Source organism: Benincasa hispida, chromosome 9, assembly GCF_027475165.1.
Source record: "Benincasa hispida cultivar pf3 chromosome 9, pf3_genome.v1.1, whole genome shotgun sequence".
Taxonomy (NCBI): Eukaryota; Viridiplantae; Streptophyta; class Magnoliopsida; order Cucurbitales; family Cucurbitaceae; genus Benincasa; species Benincasa hispida.
In genome coordinates, this window is record NC_143486.1 from 64716799 (window position 1) to 64736887 (window position 20089).

General features: G+C 37.2%; 1 non-coding gene across 1 annotated transcript; it reads left to right on the forward strand.

Annotated features, from left to right (window-relative positions):
• The first annotated feature begins 6708 nt into the window (after positions 1–6708).
• Positions 6709–6815, forward strand: LOC120070095 (small nucleolar RNA R71). Its single transcript, XR_005479787.1, has one exon. It is a non-coding gene; the product is annotated as a small nucleolar RNA R71 (small nucleolar RNA).
• Positions 6816–20089: the final 13274 nt, after the last annotated feature.

Below are 20089 nucleotides of genomic sequence, written 5' to 3' on the forward strand. Positions count from 1 at the left end.
TCCATCACAATCGTTTACTACAATCAGTGTGATAAATATCAAGAGGATAAAAAGTATGAAAGAAAGAGTTGGCAATTATAAAGAGCAGAAACTATGCAAAAATCAAGATAGATTCATGAAAGAAAAATAACAAAAGGATACTAAAAAAGGATATACTTCGTCCCTGATGAATGTGTGTCGCTTATCAATGCAGGGACTAAATGTTTCTTCTTTATTCTGGCTTCCCCAAGTCCACGGAGGTTTTCTTGCGTTGGAAATCTCCTCTATGATACATCTTAACTCTTTGTCCATTTACCTTAAATGCATTGGTCCCATCTTCGTTTGTCAATTCTACCGCTCCATGCGGGAATACTTTTTTAATTATGAATGGCCCGGACCAATGCGATTTCAATTTTTCTGGAAAACGTCGCAACATAGAATTGAACAGTAATACCTTCTGACCTGCTTGGAGATTTTTTCACAAAGACGCTTGTCATGCCATCGCTTCGTGCGTTCTTTGTAAATTTTGGTATTTTCATATGCCTGTGATCTCCATTCGTCCAGCTCTAGCAGTTGAAGTTTTTTCTCTTCCCCTGCAGCTTTAAGATCAAAGTTAAGCTTCTTAACTGCCCACATTGCCTTATACTCTAGTTCCAGTGGTAGATGACAAGCCTTTCCAAATACGAATGCATACAGTGACATGCCTATGGGTGTCTTATAAGCAGTCCTATATGCCCACAATGCATCATCAAGCTTCATGGCCCAATCCTTCCGCGATGGATTCAACACCTTCTCTAAAATCGACTTGATTTCTCTGTTAGAAACCTCGACTTGTCCGTTTGTCTAGGGGTGATATGTGGTGGTGATCTTATGGTGGACATTGTATTTGATCAGCAGTTTGTTAATGATACAATTCACAAAGTGGGTTCGTCACTTATTATGGCACGTGGAGTGCCAAAACGAGTAAAGATGTTTCTCTGTAAGAACTTGGAGACTGTTGCCGCATCGTTTGCAACGCATGAAACCGCTTCAATCCATTTGGAAACATAGTTGACGGCCAACAAAATGTATTTATGACCATTTGACGATGGAAATGGTCCCATGAAATCTATACCTCAAACATCGAATAGTTCCACTTCCAATATGATGTTCATTGGCATTGCATTTTTTTCTAAAATATTTCCAGTGCGTTGGCACTTATCACATTTCATAGAATATTCTCGTGCGTCCTTAAATAGAGTTGGCCAATAATACACGCTTTGCAAAACTTTTGCCGTTGTGTGCTGTCCCCCGAAATGCCCTCCATAGGGTGATTCATGACATTGAAAAAGTATGCGCTGAAAAGCAATCTCTTGAACACAGAATCTCAATATCTGGTCTGGTCCCCTTTTGTAAAGATTTGACTCATCCCAGTAGTAGAATTTGCATTCATGAATGAGCCGCTTCTTTTGATGGAATGTGTAATTTTCTGGAAATTGTTTGCAGACCAAGAAGTTGACAATATCTGCATACTAGGGTAGTTCTTCAACCTTAAGCAATTGCTCGTCTGGGAATGATACGTTCACCTTCAACTGGATGCATCCACTTCCGGATTCTCTAACCTCGATAAATGGTCAGCGACCTAGTTCTCTATTCCCTTGCAGTCGATTATCTCCATATTAAATTCTTGGAGTAGAAGAACCCATCAGATTAGTCTCAGCTTCACATCTTTTTTGGTCATTAAATATCTTATTGCCAAGTGGTCGATGTGGACTACAACTTTTTATACCAACAAGAAAGGTCTGGATTTTTCAATCGCAAAAATTACCACCAAAAGTTCCTTCTCTGTGGTGGTGTAATTCGTCTGCGTAGATTTCAATGTTCTTCTTGCATATGCGATGGGGTGTAACATTGTCTTTACTTTTTGTGCCAAAACTGCCCCCATCGCATATTCGATGGCATCGTACATCAGCTTGAATGGCTTCGCCCAATTGGGTGCGATCAAAATTAGCAATGTAGTTAAGACATCCTTTAGTGCTTTGAATGCAGTGAGGCAGTGTGGATCAAAGTCAAAAGGTTTATCAGCTTCCAGCAACGCATTCAACGGTCGAGCTATTTTGGAGAAGTCCTTCACAAATCTTCTATAGAACCCCGTGTGTCCTAAGAAACTCCTTAAAGCTTTTACATTTGCTGGAGGTGCAAGTTTTTCTATGGCTTCAATCTTTGCTTTATCCACCTCTAACCCATTCTTTGAAACCTTGTGCCTAAGCATAATTCCTTCTTTAACTATGAAATGACACTTTTCCTAGTTCAGCACCAGATCAGTATCTTCACATCTTTTCAATATCCTCTCCAAGTTTTTCAAACAAATTTCATATGTTTGCCCATAGACTGAGAAATCGTCCATAAAGATTTCAACTGAGTCTTCAAGGTAATCAGAGAAGATTGCCATCATACACCTTTGAAACGTGCTGGGTGCATTGCATAGTCCAAAAGGCATGTGATGAAAGACAAACGTTCCATATGGACAGGTGAACATGGTCTTTTCTTGATCCTCTGGTGCGATCATAATCTGGTTATAGCCTGCATACCCATCAAGGACACAAAAATAGTCATTCCTTGCTAGTCGGTCGAGCATTTGATCAATGAAAGGTAAGGGGAAATGATCTTTTTTTTTCGCCGCGTTGAGTTTCCTGTAGTCCATACAGATCTGCCAACCTGTGACAGTCCTCATGGGGATCAACTCATTGTTTGCGTTAGGGACTACTGTCATCCCACCCTTCTTGGGAACACATTGTATGGGGCTAACCCACGTGCTATCAGCGATAGGGTATATAATACCGACATCTAACCACTTGATGATTTATTTTTTAACAACTTCTTTCATCGCAGGGTTCAGTCTGCATTGATGTTCTCTCAAGCCTTTTTGGTTTTCTTCAAGTCGAATGTGATGCATGCAATACGTTAGACTAATACCTCTGATGTCTGCGAGCGTTCATATGATTGCTCTAATATATTTCTTTAGGATACTGATCAGTGCAGTTTCTTTTTCTTTGGGTAACGCAGAGGATATGATTACTGGCAAGGTTTCATTCTGGCCAGGGAAAACATACTTCAAGTGATTTGGTAGAGTTTTCAGCTCTAGTGTAGGTGGTTGCTCTAAGGAGTCTTTCTGTGTTTTTCTTTCTTCATCCAAATTCAACATTTTTTCATTGTTCACTGTTTTTGTTATTGCATGGTAGGTTTCTAAAGATGCTGTCACATCCTCTCTTTCTTAATTTTCTTCCTTGGATTCTCAATCTTCAACGAAAGCTTGTTCAAGCCTTCATCTTCTGGGAACTTCATTACCTTGATAATATTAAACCTGAGCTTCTTTCCATTGATGCTCATTGTGATTTCTCCTTTATGCACATCTATTTGAGCAAGACTAGTGGATAAGAATGGTCGTCCCAATGTGATTGGCATGTCTTTATCCGCTTCATAATCTAGAATGATGATGTCTACAGGTAGAATGAATTTGTCTTTTGTGACCAAGACATCTTTCAATTTTCCTTCAGGGTGTACCAGGGACCTATCTGCAAGTTGGAGAGTCACCGTTGTGGGTGTTAGCTGTCCTACATTCAATTTTTTGAAGATTGAAAAGGGCATCAAGTTTATGCTTGCCCCAAGATCGCATAATGCTTGACCAATGTAGATCCTTCCTATTGAGCAGGGTATTGTAAAGGTGCCTGGGTCGCGCATCTTTGGTGGGATTATAGTATTTGATTCTTGTGTTAATGCCATCGTGGCAAATTTTCCTGTGCTTCTCTTCTTCAAAACAATATCCTTAAAAAACTTGGCATACACCGACATTTGCTCTATCACTTCTATAAATGGAATATTGATGTGTTGTTTTTTCAATATTTCCAAGAAGTCATGATACTGACTTTCATCGTTTTGCTTCTTTTCAGTCTTTGAGGGAATAAAGGTAGCTGTACTTTCATTGTTCCATGGTCTGGAGGCTTAGAGGTGATTGCATCTTCAAGTTCCATAGTCTTGGGCTCCTTTGACTCAGTTTGTGACAACGGTTTCTTTGATTCAATCGTAGGTTTCTCCTTTGAATTGGTCTTGCTAGAATCCTTCCTGACTTCTGCCATCACTTTTCCACTTCTTAGGGTGACTGCTTGGCAGTGTTCTTTCCCTGTAATCCCTGGATTGCGTGGAAGCTCAATTGAGCTGGGCAATCTCCCTTGAGGTCTGTTCTTTAGCTCTCCCATAATTTATCCTATTTGAACTTCTAAATTGCGGATGGATGTGGCTTGGTTTTGAAGGACTGTTTCATTCTTTTCGATGTATTGCTTTAACAAGTTCTCCAGGGATAATGATGGTGGTGTTTGAGAGCTGCTAGCTTGCTGTTAAACTTGTTGTAACGCTGCGGTGTATATGATGTTCTATGCTCGAAATGATGCGATACTACTTCTAGATATGCGTTAATTATGACTGTTCACGTAGTATGTCATGTGTTGTCACAAGTTTCCTTATGATAGAACCAAGTGTAATTCCACGGCAAGTTTCTCGGAGTGATCCGAGGTCGAACACAGGGACTGTTTTAGGTTATTGTGGTATGTTCGTGATATATGTGACCAGGTTTTTCAATCTTTAAAAAGGTGCTTTGTGTAAGTATATTAAATTGCGATAAAATAAAGTAAAACGATAAAAATGCGATAATAAAATAAAAATTCAGTAAACCTAAGCTAGATGATACAAGATACAGGCTTCATGATACAAGATGCTGGGGTTAAGGCTGGCTGTGAAGGTTATGCAAAGAACGTGGAATGCAGCAGCAAGTCTTATGAACAAAATAGAAAGAGAAAGATAAATAATATAAACAACGCAAGTTCTCAATTGTGTTGAAGCTATAAATACTATTCCGCTCTTCTTTTGGCGTACACCTTTCAGTGATCGACCGTGCTCCCACACGTCTGTGGTGAAACAGAGAATAACGTAATGAATGCAAGGTTGCTTCCATGTCTGGAAGTACTACTCGCTTTAGTTAACGCATTCTTCTGACCCTCTCTCGATAGATCAGAATGGCATCTTCACTTCTGCTCTCACAGGTGAAGATGGCGTCCAACATGCCTTAGCTAAACGCATTTTATTTCTTTAACACAGATTGAGTACTTGTTTAATTCATATTAATTATCGGGGAATTAAGAAGACATCATGGAGAAAGTGATTAATGGGGGAACGGAAATAGACAGAGAATGGTATATGAAAACTATTAAAACATTTAATATGTCTATTAAGCGTTTGATACATGGTGTGTGAATGAAGAGATAAAGAGAAAGTGAAATACAACGATGAAAGAGATAGAATAGATACAAACAAGCACAACGTCTTGGCACCAATTCGATGGAGATCTGCTTGTCGGGTTGGATGGATCTGATGATAGGATGAGCTTCCCTCTCAGGCTTGCTCAACCGGTAGTAGAAATCTATGCATAGAGCTTTAGATCGGGTATTTGGCAGATTAGATATGAGATTCACCTCTCGGCCTTATCTCGTCTTCTTCCCGGATTTCTTCACTTAAGCACTCAACTCAACCTTTTCTCTCAACACTTTAACAACAATTAGCCTCGTATCCAGTAGCATAAGATTTCTCTGAAATCTATGGGGTATTTATAGGTGCAGGTATTTGACTCCGGCCTTGTGGTCCCCACTTTTTGGTTATGAAAATTCCAAAAATGGAGGGATATTATTTCTTCTGTTATGCAATCAGATCGTCAAATCTGCACAACCGTTAGTTGTACACATGTCTCAATCCCCCGCTTTTGCGTTGCTCAGCTGCATCTTTCGATCGTGAGTTCACATGCGGTGTTGACTTTATTACCGCATGTGGTTGAAATACAGCTCTGAATCGATTGTCGCATTGCACCGTCATTACGGTAATCGTGTCTTCATTGTTGATTGACGGGCGCAATGTGGCAAAGATGCATTGATCAATTTCTCATGAGCCTTGAGCGCAAGCGGTGACTTGGTTTCCTGCAAAACAGAGTAAAATTCGACTTGTCTTCTATCTTTATGGTGTTAGTGAGTGTAATTGCGATCATTTATAATTATTGTAAATCTAGGCTAATTTTCATACAATCGACACATATTCACTAATTTTTGGCCGCAATATCTAGATAAGGTGGCAATAATAACTTGTATTTCTACAAGTTATCAGTTGCTGTTGTCCGTTAGTTCTTTGAAAAAATCCTGGTGGTCCTTAACTCTGAGCCATAGGTTGACTGCCTTGTTGTTGGTTGTTTTCCCAAGCAAAATTAGGGTGATTTCGCCACCCCGGGTTGTAAGTGTTTGAAAAAGGATTGTTTTTGACAAAGTAGATTGATTGGGGATTTCATGGACATTTCTCAACAGAATGCAGTTCTTCACATGTAACACAACTAGTGCTTGTTTGTTCTATTGCATTGACTTGCCCACTTCAAGTTCAGGAGTTTTTTTATTGTGATGCCTTGCAATAAATTTATCATCGCATTCATCTGATTTTGCAATGATGCGATGGCACCATTACTTGTATTACCTGCTTTGGGTTTTGCTCTTTGATCCCTTTCTTGCCAATCTTCGTGGTTTTTCGAGATGTGATTAAGAATGTTCCTTAACTCATCATATGTTTTGTTTAGCAGACCGTTTGCTGTTGCCGTATTGGCAGCTGTCTGCAATGCAGAATTGAGTCCATGATAAAAAAATCTCCATTTGGAGGCAAGCCGACAATCCATTGTGTGGGCAGTCGTGCACTAGTCTCTTGAATCTCGCCCATGCGTCACTGAGTGATTCATCTTCTTCTTGTTCAAAATTGGTGATCAATTTCCTTATTCTAGCATTCTTTGTGGGAGGGAAATACTTTCATAAACTTCTCCACAACTTGTTCCTATGAAGTTATCTCTCCTGGTTCGAGAGAGTAAGCCCATTTTCTTACTTTATCGCATAGTGAAAATGGAAATAACGTGAGTCGAACCTCTTCTGGGGAAATATTAGGGAACACAAACGTGTTACAAATTTCAATGAAGCTTCGTAGATGGGCATACGGATCTTCACCACGCCATCCTCCAGACTGTCTTATTGTTTATATTATTTGTAACATTACTGGCTTCATCTCGAACCTTGATCCATCCAATGCTGGTCTCATGATTCTTGGGGAGAAATCATACAAGTTTGGTGATGCATAGTCCTGGATGGGTCTATTGCGATCATTTGCCAGTAGGATAGGATTTGCTATTATGTTGTTTTCATTTGCTGCTCGTTCTTCAGGTTGTTCAGCTATTCTGTGAACTCTTCCTTGTCGTCTATGTCTGTTTTTCTGTCTTTTGTAAAAGGTTCTTTCGATCTCTGGGTCGTAGTTGGGCTTAGGAGTGTGTCCTTCGCTCATGTGACGCTTGCTTCTTCCTTTACCGAAGGAATGGAAATGCAACAAAGGTCGAAAGCTGCAAAGATCAAAGAGGTTTGATGTTAGCGCAATCTATACCGTAGTCCCCAGCAATGACGCCAAAAACTTAATGCATTAATTTCTGGTGCGATGATCATAAAAGTTTTCCTAACAAAGCCCAAGTATAAGCCTTCTTAGGTTCTTGGTAAGTCCAGGGTTGAACACAGGGCTACTAAATAGATATGCGATAGACTATCTGATTCTATTATGGTGGTGAAAATAAGTAGATGGTGTTTTGATTTAGATTTTTCCTATGTGATGGAGTTGAACGTGGAGTGATGAAAGCATAGAGTTATAACAAGTATGTGATGAAGGGATTGAGAAGAGACTTAGCTAACATTTCCCAAGTTTGTGTACAAGTTATGCGATCATGCTATACACAAATATTTGTACTACATTTCTCAAAGCAAAATGTCGCATCTTCTATTTCTAGGACGCATGCGATGTGTATGGAAAATAACAGATACAACTTATTTCTAAGTTTCTACTCTTGCTTATGTGATCTAATCCAACTCTCTCAAGCCAAGATTCTATCTTTAGACTACTTTCAAGTACTTCCAAATGATGAATGACGCTTGCATAAGATAAGTTGATCGCATAAAATGCGTAGCTTAGGTCATGCTAGCTAAGTACTTCTCAACCCGTTCACAAATTTAGTTACTCATGCATGGTGTGGAGAAACTGAACAAAAATCAAATTGAAGTTGCCATTTTCTACAAATAAAGTATTGAGTACAAAATAACAAATGGATTGAGAAATAACAAGCCAGGTAAGCAATGTCTTGCTTTCCGTGGCCTTTTACACTACTCTTTATCACTTCAGCTTTGTTCTAGTTGTGGATTCTTGCTTTCGCAAGGGTTGGACTTCTCTCCTTTGTATTGTTTTCTGGCAGTCTCTCAATCTGTCCGGTAGCGATTTCTCTCGGCTTCGCCTCCTCTCCTTGTTCTTTCTTCATCTTTGTGTATGTGTATATATATCTCTCTCTGGTACCATTAGGTATTTATAGATTTCAAGATGAAGCAGCTCTTCTTACCAATGATTGCAATGACGAGCGACATTAATTTCCCTACTCTGTTGCATCGTTTAAAAGTCATTGAATCAATGTACTTGCAACAGTATGGTTTTTAACGCTTGTCAACTAAATTTTAAATCGACCGTTATCAGCTTTACGTCCCATCATGATTTATTATGTTGTCACCTTGATCGGAGGTCTTTATGCGATCACTTTTTGTGAAACTTCTCACGATCGCATGACTTATGATCGCAACTTCAAGCACGCTGTCGCATTGTGCCCTTGGATTGCAATTTCATATGAGCCATCGCATTGTACCTGCAGCAGAAGGCAAATTAACTGCTTTTATGCGATGAGCATTAGCGATCACAATTCCTTTTAATTTGGCGCTTTCATACATGATATTGCCTATTTTACCATCGCTTTCTCTCTTGTTTTACTAATTTGAGCTGTAATAACTTGTATTTCTACCAGTTATCAACAATCGACAAAAGAAGTTCGTTTCTAAAGCCTAATTAAACAAGAAAAGCAAGATTAACAATTCAACAAGATAATGATTCCAGGGTATTGTTTCACTATGAAATTTGAATAAGTTATTAACATATGGATCAATTGTTTAGAGCGAATGAGCCTAGAAGTCTATGATCAGAGTATCCTTTTTCAAGCTCAACCCGTTCTAGCATAATTAAAACAAATTGAATTTCTTCCTCAATGTTACAATGATGCGGCATTATTGTTTCTTCATTTCCAACCCCTATTATCCTTTAATCATTCTCATGCATTATTGAATAACAGTTTAATTGCTCAGTTCCAACCAAGGCTCTCTTTCTCAAGCAGAAAATTTAGCCCAAAATGTATTAGTTCAAAGGTCAGTCAAACAAAAAGATTCACGTGAGAAATTAAAATTCAATCATCAAACAATTGATTCAAACATCAGATAACTAATCCATCGAATCCATAAAAAAAAAAAAACACCCTAGAATTGAGAGATTTAGCTACACATGTTCACAAGAAGTAAAGACCTAACACAAAAAATCGTCACAGATAGCAAGGAAGAAAGATAGAAAGGTAACACGATTTTCACGACCTCGATCTCTCAAACCTTCATAGTTGAGTTTTAGATCAATCTCAACGATACTTTGTTTTTTAGAGGGTCTTTCTCAATTTAGGTCTCAAAATCTCACAAAATTGGATTTTGTTTAAATGTTGACAGTGGACTAGTTTAATAGCAGCGCTCGCAGCATAAATGCTGGTAGTGATGGATGCATGCCTTAATGCAGAGCGTCGTTACACTCTAAGGAGTGTAGCAACGTTCCCCTGCTTCTTTAAGCTCTCAGGTCTATAGTGTAATGGGACCGTAGCTATGCTACAACCTATGCTCCCCTTTTTTTAGTACTAAACGAATGCTCAACATGCTCTTTTCACTTCTCTTTGTATTGGATGGTCCTAAAGCCCCTGTTTTTAGACATTTGCACCAATTCTCATCCAAATAAATTCAACTCGCTCTGGTAACTCGATTTTCTAAAATTAACTCAATAAACCTCGTCAAATTGCGCAAACTAGCAATTTTAGCTCCAAATTCAATGACGAGAAAAGTACTTTTCAGGTGCTTTTCAATTGCGAAATGGTTAGTCTCTCTTTATAACACCGTTGCTCGAAGAGACTTACATTTCACTACGATGACTATAGGTAACTCGACTTTAATCCTGAGTGAGTTGTGAACTCCTATCTATGAGGGCGATTCTTTGATTTGTATTGGTGAGAGTGGCTAGATTCATCGACTCATTATGCCTACCATTTTGGGGATTTTTCCAAGTAGGGAGCTGAGAACACAGCTAATATGGAATTCACTCTTTCTGCTTTTAAAGTAAGTAGATGAATTGTTCCCTTAAGGGCTGATTCTAGGTCTTGATTAATGAGACCTTACTCTCTCATTAGCCGGAGAGGGATTAGTTTATAGTTAGACTATGAACTGTTTGTTCATCAGAGGAATTAGTGGTACTTCTAGAGGTTGATAACTTGTAGAGATACAAGTTATTATTCTCTGAAAGTTATAATTAGGGTCAAATAGTGATAAATTTGCATTCCTTTCAATAGAAAAACACATAAAATTAAATATATGCGTTCAATACAATCGCTTGATAACGCGAGAATCGTGGAATTTCACTAAGAGGGTGTTTGACAACCCAAGGAGAATTGGGTTGAGTTGGTATTTTTTTACCAACTCAATGTTTGACAATCAACTCATCCTAACTCTCCCTAATTCTCTTTCCCGCTAATGTTTTTAATGGTTCCACCCATCGGTCTCCGTTGGCAATTACCACTACCACACTTCGGCAACATACTCTGATGACCATCTTCGGATGACCAACTCTAACGACCAACTCCGAGCTCCGGCAACCACCTCTGACGACACTATGACAACAAATTTCGACAACCACTTTGGTACAAAACAACTCCAACTTCCACATTCGCACGACCAACTTCGACGAAGAACTCCGAGCTCCATCAACCATCTTTGACAACAACTCTAGCAACTATTTCCAATGACCACCTTCGCACAAGCAACTTCGGTGGCATACCTGACTACCACCTTCGTGTGCCCATCTTCGATGACCACTGCTAAAAATAAAACGGTGGGTTTAATTACCTACCATTTTATCACTCTCACTCTCACCCGTTTCCCCATGCCTTTTCATTATTCTCCCACCTCTCTCAGTTACTTTGTTATCTCTCTCTCTCTCTCATGTGTCTCTTCACATTTACCCCATTCTCTCATCTTCTCTCTTCTTTCACCTTCTAGTTCGTCTTTCTCATTTTCTTTCTTCTTTCTCTATCTGGCTCATATAGGTTTTATTTTCTATTTTCTTTTTCAACTTCTCCTTTTCCTTTTTTGATTTTCTTTCTATGACTGTTATTTTAGATTTAATTATTATTCTTCTATTTCATTTATTTCTTAGATCTAAAAAATATTACATATGATGTCCTATTATTGTTTCACCAAAAAAATGTTCAATGATACGTTTTAAACAATCTATCGCTTGATGTTTTCAAATATTACAGAATTCTTACGAAATAGTGGAATTTAAAATTATGGCTCAAGTTTTTATTTATTTATTTATTTATTTTATAAAAGATAGTTTCTACACTGCTGCAACATAACAATAGAAAAAATAGACATCAATATTTCTAAAATCATTTTACTAGTTTTAGAAAAAGGTAAATCCATATCCCACAAATTGGTAAAAAAAGACTATCTAATAGTTGGTTTTATGATTTAAGTTGTAAAATTTTGGTTTTTTTTTTAAGATTAACATTTAAGTGTTACCCCTTCTATCTAAAAAAATGCCAATAATTTCATTTGATGGCACTAATCCTTTCAGTTATTTTTAACTTTTACGGTAATTAATGATTAAGTTGGATTTTTGAATGGAATAATCACTTCTATTTCAGTGTTTGAAAAATTGAATTCAAAATTTTGTGTTATGTATATGAATACTTTGTGGAGAATTTGTTATGTTTTGAGAATGAAAAAGAATTCGAAGTTTTTCGTTTTTATCTTAGAAAAGTTAGGAAAATATGTGTATAGTTGAAAATTAAAATCAATAATAGAAAAAAAAAAAAGAAAACATGAAGGAAAAATCAATTTCATTTACAAAAACAATACCATATACCCCAACTTAACTCAACTCAACTCTGCCTTCAAACACAGACAATAATTACTAACTAAACTTAACTCTGCACACCAAACATAAACAATGTAATTCTTTAGATAATTTAATTCTCCCGGTAATAATTACCAACTCAACTCAACTTAACTCTTTGCTTTTATTGTATGCCAAACACCCCTAGGTGTTGTAGAGAAGCCAATGTGGGAGGCATATTTTGGAACCCAACGGACGTAAGATGATACATTTCGCTTGTGCATTTAACGTCAAATCTCAACTTGAACTATGGGCAATCTGACAAGCAGTGCCAGAGCAGATCAAAATGGCAGGCGGTTACATCAAGGCATGGAAATTAATGCTATCACATCATAAGTTGCTAAGCCCAATGCCTATAAAAGGAGATGCTGCCTACCTGAAAAAAATTAGAAAGTTAGACGCTTCATACTTAGGAGTAGGCAGAAGAATCTCCGTACAAATTTAGTTCCCCAGCCGCCTGCAAGAAAAAGAGGAGTCAACCACCATTTCTACCGCCGATTACGAAGGTTCTGCCATAGTTAGAGCTCAAGAGAGACAACCTTCAACACATCCTAACCCTAGTCACAACAACAAGCACCTAAAATGAAGCCAAAGGGAGCAAGAGATTGACCCTAGCAACTTGACACTTTCCTTTCTCTCATTTAGCATTTTCTTCCATTATTTGTCTTGATTGAACTGAGATTCTGTAGAAATATTTCATTTATATTAATTCAATAATGATTCATCTATTTTCACATACTTTTTCTTACTTTCCTTGAGTAGCTAAATCCATAGTGGATTGGGTGGAACTAAATTGTAATCTGCTAAGTCACATGTATGTGAGTTCAGTTTGCTTGATGTGTGCTTAAACGTTTATTGCTTGAATGCATCTGATGAATCGATTTGAGTAGAAATAGTTAACTGCTTGTGTTGGGTTGTATGTCCTAAATCTCACAGTTTGTAATTTTTAAACTTATTTTATTTTCAATAAAGTTGTTATTGAGGTTTATTCGATAATATTGTTATTGAACATATAAATTGCACTTATAAAAGTCTAAATCCAATAAACTAATCAACCCCTGACTATAACATGAATACTTGAACTTTATGTAGAGACATAAAAGTGGATCAAGTTTGAGTATATAGTCAAAACGGTCTAAAAGTATAAGGATAGAGTTGAGTACCTTATCTTGGGGACACCATTGATACGACCTACTTTGTATATGATACAAACAACGTGATCCCAAAGTCATTCATGTAGAGATATGCAAGTGGGAGCATCCTATGCAAAAGATGTTTTCATAAGGCCGGACCACGAAATATGTTAGAGTTAACATGCAATACACAAAAGCAAACATAATCATTAAGCACTCTAATTCCATTAATTTGAGTAATAAGCATGCAAACTCATAGTTTTCATACAATAGGGTTTCAATTTTACTACCTTTGTAGATTTGCTCTAAATCCTTGCAAGTTCCACGAAATTGGCCTCCAATCTCTAGACCACCAAGAGTTTCTTCTCTACCATTCTCAGCCTTGGATTGGGTGGTGGAGCTCCAAATTGAAAGGGAATTTGAGTAGTTTGGAGAGGTTTTTTAGCAAGCACTCTAGTATTCATGCTAATCAAAATTAAAGTATATATTCAACTTCAATATGCAAGAACTCATACAATCAGCCATTTGACACTTTTAATAACACTATACAAGTGGGCTAGGTGTTAATCTTTGGATAAATCGACTATATGAAGATGAAAATTGGATAAATCCACTTACAAAAGTAATTTTCTATTTCTTATTTAATTTAATTTAATTCTAAACAAAATTAAATTAAATGCAAATTAAATTTCTAAAATTGAATTGTAAAATTGAAAATGGATTTAATTTTAAATAATTAATTTAAAAAATAATTAATTATATCAAATATTAAATTAATAAAATACCTAATTTAAACATGAATCTTACTCATGTAATCAATACTTAAATCATTATTTAAATATATTGAACTCTCCAAGTACGTTTAAATTCAATAAATTTAAACTTTAATTATATTGAATATAATTATCCAAACCCTAAATTGAATTTGAACATTTCAAATTCACTCAATATTCTAATCCAAGGTTTATCTTTTACAAGCTAGTAGAAGGATATTATGGATCTACAGATCATGAACTTCAACGATTTGAGATTAATTGGCTAAACACTTTAAACTGAATTAATCAATATTCGTTAACTATGGAGACATATCACTATAACTCAGTAGTTGCACTCTCCTCACTGTAGATATATTTCTGTCCACTTGATTTAACCGTAATCAGTAAGTCGATCCTTCATAGGTTGTTCGTAATGACGATTGGGTTGAATGCTGTTTTACCTTCATTATTATAGCTTGCTTCTTAAGTCCCACTGATTCTCTAATGAACAGTTAGTTTGTGATCCAATCACCAAATTGAGTCCCTCTCGGGTCATTGAGAGGGTGAGGCCCCTTGTTCAAGACTTAGGATCAACACTTAAGAGAACAACCTCTCTACTACCCTTAAAGATAGGTAGGAATGAATTTCGTCCTGCACCCTATGTCCCTAGCTATCTACCCGGTCTTACCCCTAAAATGGGGGGCTTATTGAGCTGGCGCTGTTAAGCCAACCCTCAACCATGCAAATCTAAGGATACTACGAAATAAACAGGAGTTCATAGTTAACTCAGAATTAAGGTCAAGTTACCTAGGTCATTGATTTGAAACAACCAGTCTTAAATAGTAAACAATGTTATAAAGTAAGAGTGACTCGTTTCTTAGCCCAGTCTTACGCAAACTCATTGCATAGGACGTCCTCATTCGTATGTCTCCACATGAACGATTCAGGATCACATCGTTTGTACTAAAAGTGGGCCACATCCAATAGTGTTACCAGAATGAGGTACCAAATCTTATTCATATACTATAGACCGTTTTGACTATTTACTTGAACTTGATCCTGAAGGAACTCATATTAAAGGAGATCCTTGAGCGGAAGCGTATCGTCCAAATTCCATTAATTATTGAAAACTAAATTTACAGTAAACATACAAGATATGCATTCAAAATAAATTACAACATGTTTGGTATAAGAAAAAGGGTTTAAGATACATTACCCTTGAAGAACCTTTCTCTTCACGTATCCCTTGGACAATCACGAGCCTCGAACTCAACAACTTCTTGAAGACCTTCTTCATCATGAACCAAACAAAGATACAACCACAATGAACCTTTGGTATCCTCAGGGTGAGAACCCAAGAGTGGTGCACTCTGACTATTTTGGTTAGGAGGGAATCTTTGAGTTTGGAGGAAGAAGAAGATTGAATCACACAGAACGTTTCTGAAAAAATAATCATTCAACAATCACAATGTAAGCCATATGTGTGTTAGGAAGAAGAAGAAAACTAAATTTTGTTTTATTCCTTTTTGCCACAAAACCAATAACCACCCACTAAGGTGGTTGGAGAGAAAAAAGGAAGTTATTATTCAAAATAATAAAATAATATACATAAATATGATAACTAACTTGTCATATTATATTTATATTAAATTATATGTTATATCAAATATAACATATAACCTATAGTTTTAATATTGTATCTTATACAATATAAACTATAGTTTATTTTCTCTATTTTATGGCATTTAATATAAATCATATTTATATTAAATTTAACAACTATGGATCACATTCAAGAAAATATATTTGAATCCTATTCAAATATTTATTTCCTCCAATTAAACAATAATGTATCAAATACATTATGGCAAATATATTATATATAATTGAAACAATTTAATTATATCATATATAATTAAATCACTCTTATTAATTTGAACAATTCAAATTAACCCAAAAACTGATTCTCAACTAAATCCTTTTGAGCTACCAAGGAGACCTTATGGACCTGTAGCTTGAAGCTCCAACGGTACGTGAATAATTAATTAAACTCCTTAATTACATTATCCACCATCCGTTAACCGTTGGACACTCCACTAAAGACCAATAGCTGCACTCTTCGCATTACAGATATATTTCTGTGTCCATTGAATATAACCAATCAACAGTACAATGACCTTTCACAATTGGTCGTAAGTATAGCTGGGCCAAATTACGGTTTTGCCCCTTGATAACTTGTAGAAATTCATGTCACCTTATAATTTTAAAGTGCCACCTTATAATTATAACCAATCAACACTACAGTTATTTATGCCACCTTATCTAGATATTGCGGCCAAAAGTTAGTGAATATGCACCGATTGTATGAAAATTAGCCTAGAATTACAATAATTATAAATGTTCGCAATTACACCCACTAACACCATAAAGATGGAAGACAAGTCGAATTTTACTCTGTTTTGCAGGAAACCAAGTCACCACTTGCGCTCAAGGCTCACGAGAATCTGATCAAAATATCTCTGTCACATTGCGCCCGTTAATCAACAATGAAGAGACGATTACCGTAATGACGGCACAATGCGACAGTCGATCTAGAACTGTATTTCGACCGCATGCGGTAATAAAAACAACACTGCATGCAAATCCACGATCGAAAGATGCAACTAAGCAATGTAAAAGCGGAGGATTGAGACACGTGTATAACTAACGGTTATGTATAATTGACGGTCTGATTGCATAACAGAAGGAATAATATCCCTCCATCTTCGAAATTACCATAACCATTAGTGGGGACCACAAGGTCGGAGTCAAAGGCCTGCACCTATAAATACCCCATAGATTTCAGAGAAAATATATGCTACTCGATATGGGGCTAAGTGATGCTAAATTGTTGAGAGAAACAGCTGAGCTGAGTGCTTAAGTGAAGAAATCCGGGAAGAAGACGAGATAAGGCTGAGAGGTGAATCTCAGATCTAACCTGCCATACACTCGATCGAAAGCTCTATGCATAGATCTCTGTTACCGGTGGAGCAAGCCTGAGAGGGAAGCTCTCCCTACCATCAAATCAATCCTATCTGGCAAGAAGATCTCCATCAAATTTGTGCCAAGACATTGGCATTTATTTGTATCTGTTTTGTCTCTTCATCGTTGTATTTCACTGTCCCTTTATCTCTTCATTCACACACCATGTATCGAACGCTTAATAGAGATATTAAATGTTTCGATAACTTTCATATTCCATTCTCTGTCTATTTCCATTCACTCGTTAATCACTTTCTCCATGATGTTTTCTTAATTCCTTGATAAGAAATATGAATTAACCAAGGACTTAATCTGTGTTTAAGATATAAAATGCGTTTAGCTAAGGCATGCTAGACGACATCTTCACCTGTGAGAGAAGAAGTGAAGATGCCATTCTGATCTATCGAGAGAAGATTAGAAGAATGCGTTAACTAAAGCGAGAAGTACTTCTAGACATGGAAGCAACCTTGCATTCATTACGTTAGTCTCTGTTTCACCATAGACATGTGGGAGTGCGGCCGATCACTAAAAGGTATACGCCAAGAGAAGAGCAGAAAAATATTTGTAGCTTTAACGCAATTGAGAACTTGCGCTGTTTATATTATTCATCTTTCTCTTTCTATTCTATTCATAAGACTTGCCTCCACATTCCACGTTCTTTGCATAACTTTCATAGTCAGCCTTGAATTGTAACATGAAGCCTGTATCTTGTATCATCTAGCTTAGGTTTACTATATTTTTATGTTATTATCGCATCTTTACTACTTTACTTTACTTTACCGCAATTTTAGTACTTGTACAAACACACCTTTAAAAATTGAAAAACTTGGTCGCATATATCATGAACATACCACAATAACCTAAATTAGTCCCTGCGTTCGACCTCGGATCACACCAACTTGCGGTGAAATTACACTTGGTTCCATCTTAAAGAGACTTGTGACAACACATGGCATATTACACGAACATCCATGATTAACGCATATCTAGAAGTAGTATTGCATAATTCCAAGCCTAGAACATCACATATCATACATCCCAGTGCTAGCGTTAAACGGTCAATAAGTTTATGGCGCCATTGCCGGGGAACTGGTTACGGGGACATGGACTTGTAGCTTAGATAAAATCCATTGTCAACAAGTTTATGACGCCGTTGCTGGGTAATTGGTAACGGGGACATAGGCTTGAAGCCTAGGATAGAATTTATTATCAAATACATGAGTGATCAGGATGTCCAATACATGAGTGATCAGGATCAGATCATGTCTAATACATGAGTGATCAGGATTAGATCATTTGTAGCACTTTACAACAATTGTAACACTTACAATGCGGGCCATACTCATAGTGTCACCAGGATAAGGTACCCAACCTTATCAATATACTTTAGACCATTTAGGTTATCACTTAAACATGATCTACCTGTATGTCTCCACATACATGTTTAAGTTACATTGATAATTTTGGATGTTAGTTTATTAGTTTGTGGTTAATGCAACTAAAATATTACATATTTTATAGACAAAGTGAATAAAATATCATATATTATTAATCACATAAGAGTTTGTTCATATATTGTTTACAAACTATAGGCCCTACGAGATACAAACTATAGGCCCTACGAGATTTAGCGCATCAACCCCAATAATCTCCCACTTCTCCTAAAGCTAATAGGGTGTACAAGATAATAAAATACAAGTACACAAAACAATAAACTAGGGCATAACATGCCCAGTACAAAACCTTCTACTTGCCCTAGTCCAGCCGTGGTCTGTCCCATTGATGCGTGGAAAATGGAGAGTAAATATGCGTGCATCTTATGATATGCGTTGATCTTCATATGTTGATGGTCTTGCGTTGGACTAAGAAATATGTGTTTAAGAATATATGCGATGACCATACGTTCCTGCCACAAGTTTTCTTGCTTTCTCGCCAAGTATAACAAGAACGCAAGTTTCTCGGGGTGATCCAAGGTCGAACGCAGGGACTTGTAACTAAATGTTGCGAAGTAATGTGTTTGCGGCGAAGAATAAAAGAATAACGAAATTAAAGGACTATATGCTACTCCTACTCCTAACTAAAAAATTAAGCAATGGAAGTATGACTATGAAAGTTGGTAAAGACCTGGAAACTGTTAACGCGTAATGAGAAACATGGAAAAATAGATAAAATGGTGGAGGGGGGGTGACTTCACCGCATCATTAAGGTTGATCACAAGGGTAATCCCAGCCAGCACAAGTTATGCGATCATGCTATACACAAATATACACATGCGATACATATACGAAAATGTCGATAGAACTTATTTCTAAGTCTCTACTCTTGCCTATGCGATGACTGATGCATACATAAAACAAGGTGACCGTATACCATCATATCCTATTTCTAGGGTGCATGTGATGTGTAAATAGCAGATAGAACATATTCCTAAGTTTCTTCTCTTGCTTCTATCAGATGTGTGTCAAGGTTGTCGGTGGTGCCATGGATGGGTGGTGGAGTAGTCTCTCTCGAGATCTATCTCTGATGAAGCTCCGGTCGTCACTCGGAATGGGTGAAGGAATGAAGAACTCTCATAGAATGTCTTCTCATGCTTTCATCTATGATCACAAGGACCTGCCTTAAGGCAGAAGCTCGGATGCCTTGAATTTGGGCTCTAAGGCTCTATTATAGAGCTCAATCGCCGACAACATTAATGGTCCTGCTCTGAATTTCTGCTACTAACGGCATGATGGACCTGCTCTGAATCTCTACTACTAACGTCGTGGCAGGTGAAATGTCAACATCACCCTTTTCATACTACCAATGTATGGATTCATGCTTGGTTTCCGAAGTACCATCACATTCCACCACCCTGGCGATCACCCTCCTATCATGGTTATCACTTTGTAGCCGCAACATCCATGTGATGAACGCATGCGATCAATAGCCGCAACATCCATGCGATGAACATACGCGATCACCCTTGCAATTTTCTGGGATTCACCACATACGATCGGTTCCTACGATAGCTACGTAAATAGATGTTTTGTCGCAGAATAACGC